Source organism: Amblyomma americanum, chromosome 7 (genome assembly GCF_052857255.1).
Source record: "Amblyomma americanum isolate KBUSLIRL-KWMA chromosome 7, ASM5285725v1, whole genome shotgun sequence".
Lineage (NCBI taxonomy): Eukaryota > Metazoa > Arthropoda > Arachnida > Ixodida > Ixodidae > Amblyomma > Amblyomma americanum.
This window is the reverse complement of record NC_135503.1, coordinates 151,564,602-151,579,766: the sequence shown is the minus strand read 5'-3', so window position 1 is coordinate 151,579,766 and position 15,165 is coordinate 151,564,602. Positions and strand designations below refer to the sequence as shown.

Genomic DNA, 15,165 nt, shown 5'->3' with positions numbered 1-15,165 from the left:
ATCACAGGCCGAGCTATTAGAAAGTCCCAGAAACGTAGGTATAACCTCAGCTTCGGAAACAGAATGAAGGAACAGGCTGCTTTCTATGTGATCATTGACGTATGGATAGGCAATATTTTCACAAGGCATGCCTGTCACATGCCTGAAGATGTTAAAAGCACTCAATAGAGCGGTCCCCGTGAGCACAATGGAGCTGTCCTTTCTCGGGTGCTTCAAAAGCGAATTAAGTTTTTTTCATAACAGTAACGAGGTAACCATGTGGTCTAGTCAGTGTGTTTCAGACATAATTTCACCAGTGAAAGTACGAGACACCAGGAGAAGAAGAACAAAGGACAACGCTGGACTAACAACTCCAGCGGCGTTAGTCCAGCTTTGTTCTGTCATCTTCTCCTGGTGTCTCGTGCTTTCGCTGGCGAAATTATGTATTTCTATAACAAGGCTGAATTATTGTCACATTCTTCAAAGTATTCACAGAGATACCAATCTCTAGCAAACCTAATATCTTTGTTAAGCTTGTTTCGATAGGCTTTAAATTTGATGAACAATTCAGCGTCCCTGAATTTGATTAATTAAACCTGTTGCATATTTTGTTCTTTTCCTTAATTCGGTTTAATAAAACCCGTGTAATCCATGGTTTCCTTATATGTTTTGGCAGCCGTTTGGTTACATATGGAAAATGCTTTGAATACACTTTTTTCAAAAATTCAATGAACAGTTTGTCGACAACATTGCAGCGTTCTGTAGAATAAGAGTCTGAGAAATCTGCCCTACATTACAATATCACGTTGGAACTTCTCTAAGCTTTGTTCAGAGACAATCTGTGTAGCATGGGATTTCCTTGATATTTTGCAGCTTTTAGGCTTTTCAACCGCCATAAATATACCAAGGTGGTCACTAATATCACAAAGGACTACTTCTGATTCAACTTATGAAACATCATAATTTGTAATAAAGAGATCAGTTAGCATTTCTGAAGCATAAGTAGCACGAGCAGGTTCCAGAATGATACTTCTGGGTATTATCCTCACAATTTTTATTTATAAAGCCAAAAAATCAGTAAAATTAATAAAGTTAAAAATATTGCCATCGAGCGATTGGTAAACTACAGAGAGGGCCATGTCGCCAGTGATTGCCATTAATATTTCATAGTCATCACATGAAACGCAAAATTGGGAGAGAGTGTCACTTTTCAGTGTGCGATTGACGAGCAAACATACGCTGCCACTGCGATGACTGTTGCGATTCAGAAAATAGCAGTGACAACATTGGAAAATGAACTGTTCATTGTTATTTTGTGAGCATAATAACATCATTACTGAAGTCAAATGAAAATAACAGTAGCTCTTTTTCTGAATATTTGTTATTTAGTGACCGCGTGTGTATAAGAAAGCATTTAAATAGTGCATAACATTTTGAACCAAGAACCTGTTTCAGTTCCTCAGGTAGCAAGTAAGAACAATTCATTTTTTTTTTCATGCATGTATTAATCATACTTCAAGTCAGTGAAGGCCTAGGTCACAGACTTGTCAAGGTCGCCCTCAACTTTGATTAGATAGGTGGCTTTGCTGCTTTCCTTCCTAGCATAAATTGTTCCATGTCTGCACCATGCAAAGCGGAATGTATGGTTATCCGCTCACAACTTTGCATACTGCTACAACTGCCGTTTCCGCTTTGTCAGGTTCTCGTTCAGATAGATACTGCATGTCTTGTGTGTTTGTAGTTTGTTCCTGTTCATAAGCCACACGTTTACATGTGTCTTTACTGCCAAAATGAACAAGGATTATGGGGATTTTAGCACACTTTGTTGGCAGTCTGTGCAAGGCATTAACATCATGTTGGGTCAGCACGGGCACCTTTATGCCACCTCATTCACTTTAGATATCTAGTTCTTGCCAGAAGAATTTTTAACTCCATGCATTTCCAAGTTAACAGATCGGCTCTGCTGTTCTATGGTTTTCAAGTCCTCTTTTTGCTGCTGTGTCTCTGTCTGCTGACCACTTTCTACCCTCTCGATTGTTTGATCTTGTTTGTCAATGCGTGCCAGTAGTTATTTGTATTTTGATGACACTTCCACTGATGCCTTGAGTTCAGCGATGGTGTTTTTCAAGCCCGACAGTTTACCTGTTTGACAAGGTTTGCAAACATGATAGCATCAACTTCTTCCTGGTCGCTCTTCTTTTCTTTAGGTGTTTGCCAAGGCTTGCTGGAATGAAATAGTGGGCATTTATAGCTTTTGTGAGCTGCATCTCCCCTTGTGAGAACAATTGATTCACCGCTGCGGTGGATCAGTGGTTATGGCACTCGGCTGCTGACCCAAAAGATGCGGTTTTGATCCTGGCCGCAACAGCCCAATTTGGATGGAGACAAAATTCTAGAGCCCTGTGTACTGTGCGATGTCAGTGAACGTTAAAGAACACCGGGTGGTCGAAATTTCCAGAGCCCCTCACTACGGCGTCCCTTATAGCCTGAGTCGCCTTTGGACGTTAAACCCCCATAAACCAGAACAATTTATTCCTGTAGCCCTGAACACTCGCTGCCATGGTAGCTGTAAAAGCATTCAGTGCAGACAACTGATGTATCACCAAATTCCACCAGCTCGTTGCACTTAAAGCAACTCACGGACGACTTCGATAATGTACAGGCAGATGAGGGGGGAAAAAAAGTTACTTGGCAGCAGCAACGAGAAGGACGGAGAAGCAAATTGCCCCGATTACAAGAGATAAATTACCAACCTGCAGGGAGCAGAAGTTCCGCGTTTTGTCCTCGCACCTTCGCTGCTACTGCCAATGTGAGCAGTCCGGGTGGTGTGTCACATCCAGCTGCACATATCAGTGTTACTAATTCCTAACGTTGTTGGAACAAAGTTTGGATGGCAAAGTCCAGAAAAAGTCGCAGAAAGGTCGCACTAGTCTTGGTCGCACTACAGACTGGATCCACCAGTTTTCGTAAAGGCTGTTGCTGGACACCAGGGTGCAGCAGTTGACCCCTCTGGGCACTGCAGAGAGCAGAAGTTCAGTTTTTTCTCTCGCACCTTCGCTGCTGCTGCCAATGTTTTTTGATTTTGCTCTAACAGCTCAGAGGCAAGCAGCTTGCAAAACTAAAATTTCCTAACCATATTGTCCTATTCCGTCTGATATTATTTTCTTTTTTTCTTTCAATACATGTAATTCTCATTATGCATCAAAAGCGTGCTGTCATAGGTGATGACATACATTGCACTGCGTTTCTAATCCTGCAGTGCACCTGTGCAGCTCTTGGCGTTTCCAGAGCAGTATCTGTGCAGCATTGTCCAGTCATAGTGTTCTAGGCTGCTGGGTTTACACCTCTTGGTGTTCACGGAGTTCCATTTCATTGTTTGGCAGCAGGGCCTGTGCAAATGCTGCAGGGGATTGCTCATGCATTTAGTAATATGTCATGAGCATTGCAATGAATTTCATTATTGTTGAGGCAGCCACACAGGCTGTCTTGATTGGTCAAGATAGTGCTTAATGTTAAAGGACTGTGACCTTGTGAGCTGAGAGCAGGGAGTTGAAAATGTGCCGGATATACTGTGCTTGTCTTGCGATAACTGAAAGATAGTTGGCCTTTGTTTTTCTATACATGTACAGTTTTTGTTGTTTAATGAGCAGCTAATTTGTGTACGACATCCACTTACTGGTTCTGTATTTAATTGTAATAAACTAAACAACATTTCTCTTTCCTAGACCACCCTAACAAATGATTCACTTAACATTGAGGCTCATCTCCACTTATTTTTGCTGTAAACTGGGATGAACACATAGGAAGAAACAGCAGGACAGTGATGGCAATAAGCTTATATTACTCGCTCAAAGATAGCATGAAGCATATCTATTTTGCACACACTATTGTAAATAAAAGCAAAGCATCTGGTGGCACAAGAAAAACCAATGGGCTAACATTACCTGTCATGTTAGGTGGCAAACACAAGAATGATGAAAAATTGGAAATATATGGCCCCTCTTCTTTGTTCTTGTCTCCTCTAATTGCCATCACTTAGTACATCGGTGCACTGTTATATTTTTTACTGCTGCATATTCTGCTTTGGTGATTTACAATAGATTTGGGAAATAAATGTGTGCTACCTTTGAATGAAGATGTCGGAGCTAAGTCGAGGAAGAACCAGCTCCGACAGCGTTGAGGCTTGAACTGTTTATTTGCGCTGCTCGTGCTGCGGTGGCCTAGCCCGACTTCCTCTTTCTTGCCCGGCGCCGCGTGCCATGGCCTGCAAGCCGAGCGCGGCGCGAGGGGCACTACAGGGCTCCCTCCCATTGAACGAAGCTACAGGATTCACCCAAGGGATGTGCTTGGAGGAAGCTGCGCAGAATGGTGGCACAGTCAAAGCGAGAGCGAGTGTAGGGCCGACGGGAAGAGGAGGGGCAGTGTAGCCTGGTTTAAGTCTGTGAACAGGCACGTCTTCACGGCCGTTGACGTCTAACGTGAAGGTCTTCTGCGCACGGTATAGGACGCGGAACGGTCCATCGTAGGCCGGCGTGAGGGATGGACGAAAGTGGTCATAGCGGACGAAGGCATGGGTGCAGGAGGCCAGGTCCTGGCTGACGAACACGGACTGAGGGTGACGGGCTGCAGGGGTGACAGGAGTAATATGGCGAAATGTGTTGCGTTGGTCTCGGATGTAGGTGGAAGCGTCAGGGATTAACGGAGTCCCCTCTCTCCGGAAGGAGAGAAGAATTCCCCAGGGAGACGCAGGGGAACACAGTAGACTAACTCAGCAGAAGAGCTGCCGAGGTCAGCCTTCAGTGCCGCGCGAATGCTCAAGAGGACGAGGGGAAGGTGGTCGGACCAGTGTTCCCTTGGCTGATAAGTGGTAAGGGCAGCCTTCAGTTGTTGATGCAGACGTTCCACCATGCCATTGGCCGAAGAATGGCAGGCGGTCGTATGGATGTGGCAGACACCCAGAATATTGGAAAGGGCAGTAAACAGGACCGATTGAAACTGGCGGCCGCGGTCGGTGGTGACGACAGACGGGCAGCCGAAACGAAAGACCCAGCCGGCCATGAAGGCCGAAGCAACAGTCTCGGCTGTAGTGTCAGCAATGGGCAACGCCTCGGGCCAGCGGGTGAAATGGTCCACACAGGTGAGCAGATAAGAGGCCCTATGTGATAACAGGAGTGGTCCAGCAATGTCTATGTGAGCGTGGGAAAACCGTGCGTCAGGCGGTCGAAAAGGAGAGGCAGGTGTGACGGTATGCCGGTGAACTTTGACGCGCTGGCAGTGAAGGCAGACTCGTGCCCAGTGGTGGATGTCGGCATTGATGCTTGGCCAAAGGAAACGAGATGTGATCAGCTTCTGCGTAGCACGAATACCAGGGTTGCTCAGGCAGTGCAGTTTTTCAAAAATGGTGCGACGGAAAACCAAAGATACGTGGGGCGCGAGATGCCAGTGGATGTCTCGCACGTAATGAACTGGGAGGAAAACGGCAGTGGACATTCGGCGAAGGACAGGGACGTGGATGAGGAGCGAAGGCGATGCAGCTTTGGATCATTGTGCTGTGCAGCCACTAGCTCCTCCATGCCCACTGGTGATTCAGGCGCCATGGCACTAACACGAGAAAGCGCCTCAGCAGCAGCATTCTCCGGGCCATGGATGTGACGGAGATCCACTGTAAACTCGGAGGTAACACACAGTTGGCGGATCTCACGTGCAGTGTAGGTGCTGTGGTTCCTTTGGAAGGCAAACGTCAAGGGCTTATTGTCCGTGGTGACGTAAAAGTCCCGGCCCTCCAGGAAGTGGCGAAAGTGCTTTATGGCGAGGTACACAGCAAGCAATTCTTGACCGAAGGTGCTGTATTTAGTCTCAGGTGGCTTCAGCTTTTGGGAGAAAAAACTGAGGGGCTGCCAACTAGAGACGTACTGCTCGAGAACTGCGCCGACGGCAATGCTCGAGGCGTCGGTGACGAGGCGCAGTGGAGAGTCAGGAATTAGATGCATGAGCAAAGTGGCGTCTGCGAGCACCTTCTTGGCAGCAGCAAATACAGCGGCAGCGTCCTCGGTCCACTCAAGTGGCGCAGCAGAATCTTTTTTCATAGCCAAAAGATCAGTCAGAGGCTTCAGGAAAGAGGTGCACTTCGGGAGAAAGCGCCGATGAAAGTTCAGGAGGTCAAAAAATTCTGTGAGCTTTTCGAGTGACGTTGGGGCGGCAAAATCTTGAGTGGCTTTGACTTTGCTGTCGAGAGGCCGAATGCCCTGTGGAGTGACAAGGTGGCCGAGGAACTTTATTGTAGCTACGCCAAAGAGGCACTTGTTCGGGTTGATTATGAGCCCATATTCATCCAGTCGGTGGAAGAAGGCGCACAGATGAGCTTCACACTCAATACCGGATGAACTTGCTACGAGGAGATCATCGATGTAAGCGAACATGAACTTGAGGCCTCGCGTATCCTCGTTGATAGCTCGCAGAAAAGTCTGTGCGGTGTTGCGCAAGCCAAAGGGCATTCGCATATACTCAAAGAGGCCGAACGGTGTGGTAATGGCCATCTTCAGAATATCAGCGGGCTCTACAGGAATTTGATGATAAGCCTTCACTAAGTCAATTTCAGAGAAGATCGTGCACCCAGCCAGATTTGATGTGAAGTCCTGTATGTGAGGAAGTGAATAGTGGTCTTGTAAAGTGTGAGCATTGAGGGCGCGGTAAACTCCACATGGTCTCCAGTCGCCCGGATCTTTCTTTGGCACCATGTGAAGTGGTGATGCTCAGTTGCTGGAGAAAGGGCGTCCTATGCCGAGTTCCAGCATGTGTTCGAACTCATGGCAAGCGATAGCGAGGCGTTCTCCCGACAAACGGCGAGGGCGAGCAAACACCGGAGGTCCCGAAGTCACGATGTGGTGAGTGATCGAGTGTTTCACCGGTGACTCTGTGGTATGCGGCTTTGTGAGGTTGGGAAAATCAGCCAGAACTTTCGCATACGGCGAAACAGGGACGAGTGCGAAGCCCCGCCGCTGCAGTGGTGGAGAGTACGTCGTTGACGAAGAGGTGCGTGCTGAGATCTATGAGGCGATGAGCTTGCATGTCGATGACTTTGTTGAACTGAGGATGTCTGCGCCGAGAACAGCTTGCGAGACGTCAACGATAATGAAGATCCGGCAAAACATGCGGTGCAATCCGAGGTTAAGCGTCAGGCACCGTTGGCCGTACATGCAAATGGGGGAGTTGTTGGTCACTTGGAGCGGGGAGGTCTGTTCGTTGCGACGGCGATCTGCCCAAGAGGCCGCTATGACGCTGACTTGTGCTGCCATGTCGACCAGGAAACGAGTGCCGGTAATTTTGTCCAATACATGAAAGAGGCGGCATGTCCGTCCACAAGCATCACTTGCCGCCATCAGTGGCCGGTCGCAGGAGCACGGGTGTGTGCACTTGCGGGCAGAGCTGCTGAAAATACGGTGGTGCCAGCAGACAGCTGAGGTCGAGGTGGCTGGCCACACATCAGACGGTTGGGATTCCGGGGAGCGGCAGCATGGCCTAAACTTCGGCGGAGAATGGTGCATCAAAGGCACGAAAACATCGAGCCACCTGCTGGCAAGAGCATCAAGTCGACATTCGATGCTGGCAAGCTGGGAGTCTGCGGGAGTAGTTGGAGGCGGACTGGTCACAGAGCTGACGTTGGGGAGCCGTGAGTAGTCCGCAACATGGTCAGCGAATTCAGTGAGCTTGGCTAATGAAACATTGCCCACAGCTGCGAGGATGGGGACCATGTGTTGGGGAAGACGCTGAAGGAACAACTCACGCAGAAGTAGGTCGTGCTGAGCAGCGGAGTCTCCCAGAAGCTGGCGCATGTGACGGAGGAGCTGTGAAGGGCGGCTGTCGCCAAGCTCTGCAGCGCTGAGGAGCTGCTGGAGCTTGGTGCGCTCGGACGCGGACTTGCGGTCCATGAGAGCTGCCTTCAACGTGGCGAAGGAGTGAGCCGTGTCTGGCGAGCTGATGACGTCTACTAACTCCTCAGTGGCATCAGGAGGCAGGGTGGACACCAGGTGGAGGAGCTTGGTCCCTTGGCTGGTGATACACCGCAGCTGGAAATACGCCTCAACGTGCGAGAGTCAGGCGTGGGGTCTATTGGGCCAAAATGGCGGCAGGCTGACTGGCTGGAACGCGGCCACTGAAGCACCGAGAGGCTGAGCATTCTGGGGCATGTCACTGCCGGTAGTCAAGGCGGAAGAGCCAGAGGAATCCATGTAGGATGATGGGGTTGGGTGTTTGAAGCCGGGTCACCAAATCTGTCGGAGCTAAGGCGAGGAAGAACCAGCTCCGACAGCATTGAGGTTCGAACTGTTTATTTGCGCTGCTCGCGCTGCGGCTGCCTAGCCTAGCTTCCTCTTTCTTGTCCGGCGCCGCGTGCCATGGCCTGTGAGCCGAGCGCAGTGTGAGGGGTGCTACAAAGACTTAGCTGCAAATTGCTGCCTCTAGAATGAGGGCTTCATTTCCATGTGTTGATCTTAGTTTGCATCAAAGTATGTTCTGCAGTAAATGCCAACTAGGCCAGCAACAGCTTTTTACCGGGGCTGAGTTCTTTCTTGGCACAGACCTTTCTTGACTTGCTCGTGTGCTCAGTGGCGTCCCCACCTTACATGCATTACACACTGTAATGTGTAATGCATTGCTCATGATACACTCCTGCAAACACGTGGCTAGTGAGACCTTAACATTGAACTTCAATCATAGTGTGCCATCAGTACATTCTCTACTTTGAGCATGACAACAGCTGCCTTAAAGCTGTGTATTGCAGCACCTGCTCGGTTTTGCGTGCTTCGAAGATCAGCAAGAGGGAGGGAGGGGTGTCTTAGTGGAAATGTGCCTTACTCTTGCCAGGTGCATTTGGAAAGGGAAGTGAAGAACAGAAGAACTTGTGCTGTGGCTAGTGTGGGAAGAATTTCACACAGTCTACATTCTCATGGCCATGTGCATCTTGAGGCCATGCATTGCGGTAGTATATGGAGCACCGCAGTGCTCCTGATGTGTGAAACTGATGTGTGAGGCATGGTTTCACAGCTTGGAAAGTGGTTATCGTAAGGACTTTGCATCATACTAGATGAAGGAACACCAAAAGATATGCGGCACACTTGTGTTCATGAATTTTTAGACCATTAAGAAATTGGTTCTAGAATGAGGGAATAATACCGATGCAATGCAGCAGAGTGTAAAGAGCATAAAATTATCAGAAATACTGCAAGAAACAGATTGCATTCTTATCAGTGATAGAAGCTTTTCAGTGTTGCCTCCTCCGACAGCAAATCTGTCGCATGTATTCGGCCATCCTCCGGCTCGTGCACCTAAGCTGACAGGAAGGCAAAGTGAGAGCGAGCTTTGTGGCTGTTGTGTGCAGCGCATCTCGCCACACATGCATGTGCCGTTTCCTCTTCCTTTCTTGTGGCTGCCCAACACAAAGGCAAAACTGCAGCAAGCAAGCACTACTGCTGATCATTCTGGAGTATTTCCATTTGCAGCACCCTCTCTGCACCTGAGAGAGTGCTGGAGCACCTTCCAGAGCAAAACTTGTGCAAAAATGAGTTGTGAAAATGCTCTGTATGTTCTTGCATTGTCACAGTCTTGGTCTGTTGGTTGTGCCAACATATTCTGCTTTGCATGAAAGCCCATTTTATTTTAATGTGCACTGCTGTTTTCATCAGGTGGTATCCTCAATATTTTTATTTAATTGAGCAATCAAGCCTAAAGGAGCATAGACACCTAAATTTAGTGGCATATTTTCTTCTTTGCAGTGGTGCATAAGACGTTACTACACATAACAAGGAAAAACTAAACATGTTGACAAATTTGCCTGTCTGGTTGGGTTTGAAGACTTATAAACTCTGACACATCTCCAATAAACAAGTTTAGTATAAAAACCCAACGTTTCAGAGCCAGCAACATAACAACGACGTCCGCAACTTTGCATGAAAGCGCAATCTCTGTAGCTGAACATTCCGAAGACTCAGACCACAGAACCAACTTTGACGAAACCAGCATCCTCGGAACCGAAACAAATTACCAAAAAAGGCTCTTGAATCCTGGCACATTCAGACTATCCCGAACAACACAAACCACACAAGGGGAAACCTGCCCGCGGCATATGCACAGCGGCTTCGCTCTGCAGCTCAAATAAGAAAAGTCGCCATTGACTGCCTCCCCACAGTCCGTTAATGTAACTCACACTCTTAAACCACTCGCCCCCCGTCTCCCTACCCCCCTCCCCCGCACCTTTCACATCACCGCTTAGCTTTTTTCGACTTCCTGCTCCCCTCCATGCATACTTAAAGGGACAGTGAGGAGAACTCTGTCAATTTTTTTTGCTAGCAAAATCTGTAGTTTGGCAATTCCTGGCTTTGTTGCCGCTTGTCCGGGAGCAAAAGATGCATTTATTTCAAAGAAATTTGGATTCGAAGTTCAAAAAGTTTTGCCCGCCCTCCGATTCAAACTCGGCCCACTCTTATGACGTCATGGCAACTCTTTTGACGTCACAGGATGGAGTGACGTAAAACGTGACACAACGCAGACTCCGTGATTTCTGGCACTAGCGATGCGGTCTAGCAGCAGCCGAAATGAAAGCTACCGCCGCCGCACTTTGAAGGCATCTATCGGGGGTCGCTTCGTTAACGTTTGCACCGCAGCGGCGTCTTGCCAGCGTTACGATGGATCCCGTTTCCGAACCCGCCAACGAAGTTCTCGCAAAAACTCCGGCCTGCATTTCATCGACCTCAGCCCCACAGAGCGTGCGATGCTTTTGAGGGAGCACATTTAGGTTAGGCGCCGGCGGGTCGTTTCCCCCTTCCTCAGTAGTCAAGAGTTCGACGGAAATCCGTCTGGTCAGGCATGGTGATGCAATGAAGTGAAGTAGCAGTCACTGACCATAGTCGAAAAAAGAAAGACGTTTCGAAACCCGTACGGGTTTCTTGTTCACAGTGAGCAGGACAAGAGCGGTGGCGAATTTATATCCGGAGAATGTGACGTAAAGATCGGGCGTAGATGCCAGGCATGGGGCCAGCGTTCTTGTTTAATGTTGCTTGTGTTGTTTGGATGAATAGCGATTCCAGCAGAAGGCGCGTCGTCAGGTTTCTTTCCTTAGATAAGATGGAGGCATTGCCCCAGTCAACCTGGTGGCTAGTGTCGTATGCATGACCCGCCAGCGCATTTGTGGCATGCTTTTTGTTTTTCACATCACGTTGGTGGTCCTTTATGCGTCTTGAGAACTTCCCTGTCTCACCGATGTAGGCATGATTGCAGTTCAGGCATGGTATTTTGTAGACGACTCCTGGAAACTGCTCATTTGGTAGTCGGTCTTTCACATTCATTAGCTGATTCCGCAGCTTGCTGACAGGCATGTGGGCCATGCGTAAGTCGTATTTTGAGAACACACGAGACAACGCTTCGCTGATACCAGGCATGTATGGAATGCCTGCTCGTGTTCGATACGTCCTACAATCAGTGGTAGCTGGATGTGCAGCTCGTAGGTAGGATGTGCAGCTCAGTGGTAGCTGGATGTGCAGCAAACCTCGTCATGGAAGCACTAGAGGACAAGGTATTGAATGCTTTCACTCCAGCACCCAAGGTCTTCTACCGGTATGTCGACGACTGTTTTTGCATATTAAGGAAAGAGGACGCGTCGCGGTTTCTACATGAACTAAACAGTGTCGAACCAAGCTTGAAGTTCATGGCCGAGTTTGAGCAAGAAAACCGCCTTCCCTTCTTGGATGTCCTGGTCGAGCGGAGGGACAATCGCCTTTCGTTCTCTGTGTACAGAAAGCCTACGCACACAGCCCAGTACTTAAATTTTCATTCAAATCATCCAGTTGCGCACAAAGCCTCCATCGTCACATCACTGACCAAACGTGCGACACGTATCTGCAAAAGCCAAGAAGATCAAGAAAAGGAGTTAAAAAGAGTGCACGAAGAACTGTCAGCCAACGGTTATCCGAGCCGCTTCATATCAAAGATACAAGAACGAGCTGCACATCCAGCTACCACTGATTGTAGGACGTATCGAACACGAGCAGGCATTCCATACATGCCTGGTATCAGCGAAGCGTTGTCTCGTGTGTTCTCAAAATACGACTTATGCGTGGCCCACATGCCTGTCAGCAAGCTGCGGAATCAGCTAATGAATGTGAAAGACCGACTACCAAATGAGCAGTTTCCAGGAGTCGTCTACAAAATACCATGCCTGAACTGCAATCATGCCTACATCGGTGAGACAGGGAAGTTCTCAAGACGCATAAAGGACCACCAAAGTGATGTGAAAAACAAAAAGCATGCCACAAATGCGCTGGCGGGTCATGCACACGACACTGGCCGCCAGATTGACTGGGGCAATGCCTCCATCTTATCTAAGGCAAGAAACCTGACGACGCGCCTTCTGCTGGAATCGCTATTCATCCAAACAACACAAGCAACATTAAACAAGAACGCTGGCCCCCTGCCAGGCATCTACGCCCGATCTTTACGTCACATTCTCCGGATATAAATTCGCCACCGCTCTTGTCCTGCTCACTGTGAACAAGAAACCCGTACGGGTTTCGAAACGTCTTTCTTTTTTCGACTATGGTCAGCGACTGCTACTTCACTTCATTGCTTCCCCCTTCCTCAGTGAGCAGCCATTGCTATTTAAATATCTTAATCCCAGTGCGGGAAGTCGCGAGGCACGAGGACAAGGTCAGCACGTCGCGCCCATCGGAGGCTGGCTGAGGCTTTGGGGCCAATGGATTGTGATCCTTTGAAAGGCGCTGTCGCACGGTGCAGCAAGTGGCGTTGGGGAGGTTTCTCGCGATTGTGAGGGCCAGGTTATTTATTTTCTTTGCCACAAAAAACGGGTGGGTGCTCAAGGGCGCTCGCGTTTAAGGTTGGCGGCTTTAAGGTAAAACCGATGCACGACACTTCAACGGGTTCCGTGGGTTTCCGGAGGTACAGAATCCACTGGATCGTGTTCTCTCGCCCACTTGCATGTACCTTCAGATGTGTATTGTGAATGGATTAAATTAGCCGAGAGCTCGAATAGAACAGCTCCGCCCAACTGTCGAAGCTATTGAATGGAGCTACAAACAAACGAGTTGGAGGAGAGCAGAGTCACGCTCTCTGCAGTTCCAAATTTCTTTTAAAGCGAAAGCTTTACTGGCCGCGAACTTGCGATTTCGCCGTTGCGACGCTCCGAGGAGGCCCATGAGGTCACAACACGCGCCTCGCCGCCGAGCCGAACCGGTCTGGCCGGGCCGGCGGCAGCTGGTGCACTCGGCGCAAAATAGAGACATGCTCCAAGCCTCTGCCAGTGCAGTCGGAGTGCACCGAAGCCTCCAAACGCGTCGGCGGTCAAGCGCAGTTGGAGTATAGAGGGTCTCACTTTGGCCGACGTGATGTCGCCGTGAAGCACGCGCGCGCGCGCTTTACGCCGGAGTGTAAACGCGCCTTAACAGAGCCTGCGCTTAACCGCTAACCAACGTATTCGGTGGTGGCATCTATGGGAGCCAGTGAAACGCCCCCACACTCACTGAATAAAAAAAGAAGTAAAACCTGTGGCGAGGCTGGGAATCGAACCAGGGCCTTTGGCGTTTGAGGCGGTGATGCTACCACTCCGCCACTACGGCTCAAGCTTTGAGCATGAATGAAAGCGCATCTGGTGAATGCACTCTTCCGATTTATTTATTATAGATACCTCAAGGGCCCTTGATGGCTTTACATGAGGGGGCTTACTTGATGGCTTTACATGATGCAGACGTCTCCGCGATTTCGCTACAGATATCCTGGCCTAACAGAGCTAGGCCAGCAGCAATTTTTTCTTAACTGCCTTGTATCTTGTCTCATGTCCCTAATAAACGATTTCCATTAAGTAGTTCGAAGTTTAATGGCACAGCTGGGAACGTTTCGCTGAGCAAGCATACGACGACACAAGTGCTCTTTATACTGCTAACTGCCTTGTACGATCACCGACCATCGTGCCTTCATAGTTTTTCATCGACCATGGCGATCATCTGACCAGCCTTAACAGGCTCCTTCAAAGGTTAACTAGCATTTGAAGCAGCTCTTGGAAAACGCTTCTTTTGGCAGGGCTGTCAGCTCCTTTGTCGTCGCATCTTGAATGGCCTCCACGCTCCCCATCCAGCAACCTTTTAGGGCTCTCTTCACACTAGAAAAAAGGAAAAAATCGCGAGAGAAGAGGTCAGGCGAGTATAGCGGATGGGGAAGTACAGTAATGCTGTACAAAGTGAGAAATTTTGTCACGCTGAGAGCAGTGTGTGGCTTTGCGTTATCGTGGAGAAGGCTCCATTGGTCAGATGCCCATAAGTCAGGGCGACGGCGTCGCATTGCGTCACGCATGTGTTGAAGCACGCGAATATAAAACTTCTGATTCACCATCTGCCCTTTTGGGATGAACTCGTGGTGTATGACACCTCTGGCATAGAAAGAAACTATCGGCATAGTCTTTGTTTTGGTCTTCTGTCGCCGCACTTTTCTCGACGCCGGAGAGCTTGTGGACTGCCATTCGGCGCTCTGCCTCTTTGTTTGAGGATCATGTTGAAAACACCATGTTTCATTTTCAGCAATGATACTGTCGACGAATGCGGCATCCTTCTCTGCCTCGGAGAGCAAATCAGCGCTCGATGATGCCCCCGTGTCCTTGTAGTCCTGTGTGAGGGAGTGCGGCACAAGTCTGGCATTCAACTTTCATTTCCCCAAGTTCTCACGCAAAATTTGGTGCCATTTTGTGTTACTAATGTCGAGAGCATCTGATAGCATGCAAACTGTAATGATGCGGTCTTGCTGTACGATTTTCCTGATCGGAGCCACGTTGTTTTCATTCCGTGAGGTTGAAAGGCGCCCCTGCCTTGTTTCGTCTTCCACCACCGTTCTCCCCGAAACGACCTCTTGTGCCACTCGAAAACTCGCGCCCGTGATAATGTCTCGTTGCCGTGAGCTTCACAAAGGAGCTCGTACATCTGTGTGGCTGTCTTGCCAAGCTTCACACAAAATTTTATGTTTAAATGCTGTTCGAGGTGGACGTTCATCTCTCCACATTCACTCACTGTAGCATGCGCAATCGACTAGTGACAACGTATTTTTCTACATGTAGTGTCATCTAGCGGCTGCCACAGCAATTAACATAAATAGCTCATGTTAGCCCGAAAAGATGGTGCTACACATATGCACCAA

The 15,165-nt window shown here is 48.9% G+C and overlaps 1 protein-coding gene across 17 annotated transcripts in view; it reads left to right on the top strand.

Moving 5' to 3' along the window:
* Nucleotides 1–15,165, top strand: part of LOC144096683 (solute carrier family 41 member 1-like) — a 94,557-nt gene that overhangs the window by 8,125 nt on the left and 71,267 nt on the right. The gene's annotated exons all lie outside the window — the stretch shown is intronic.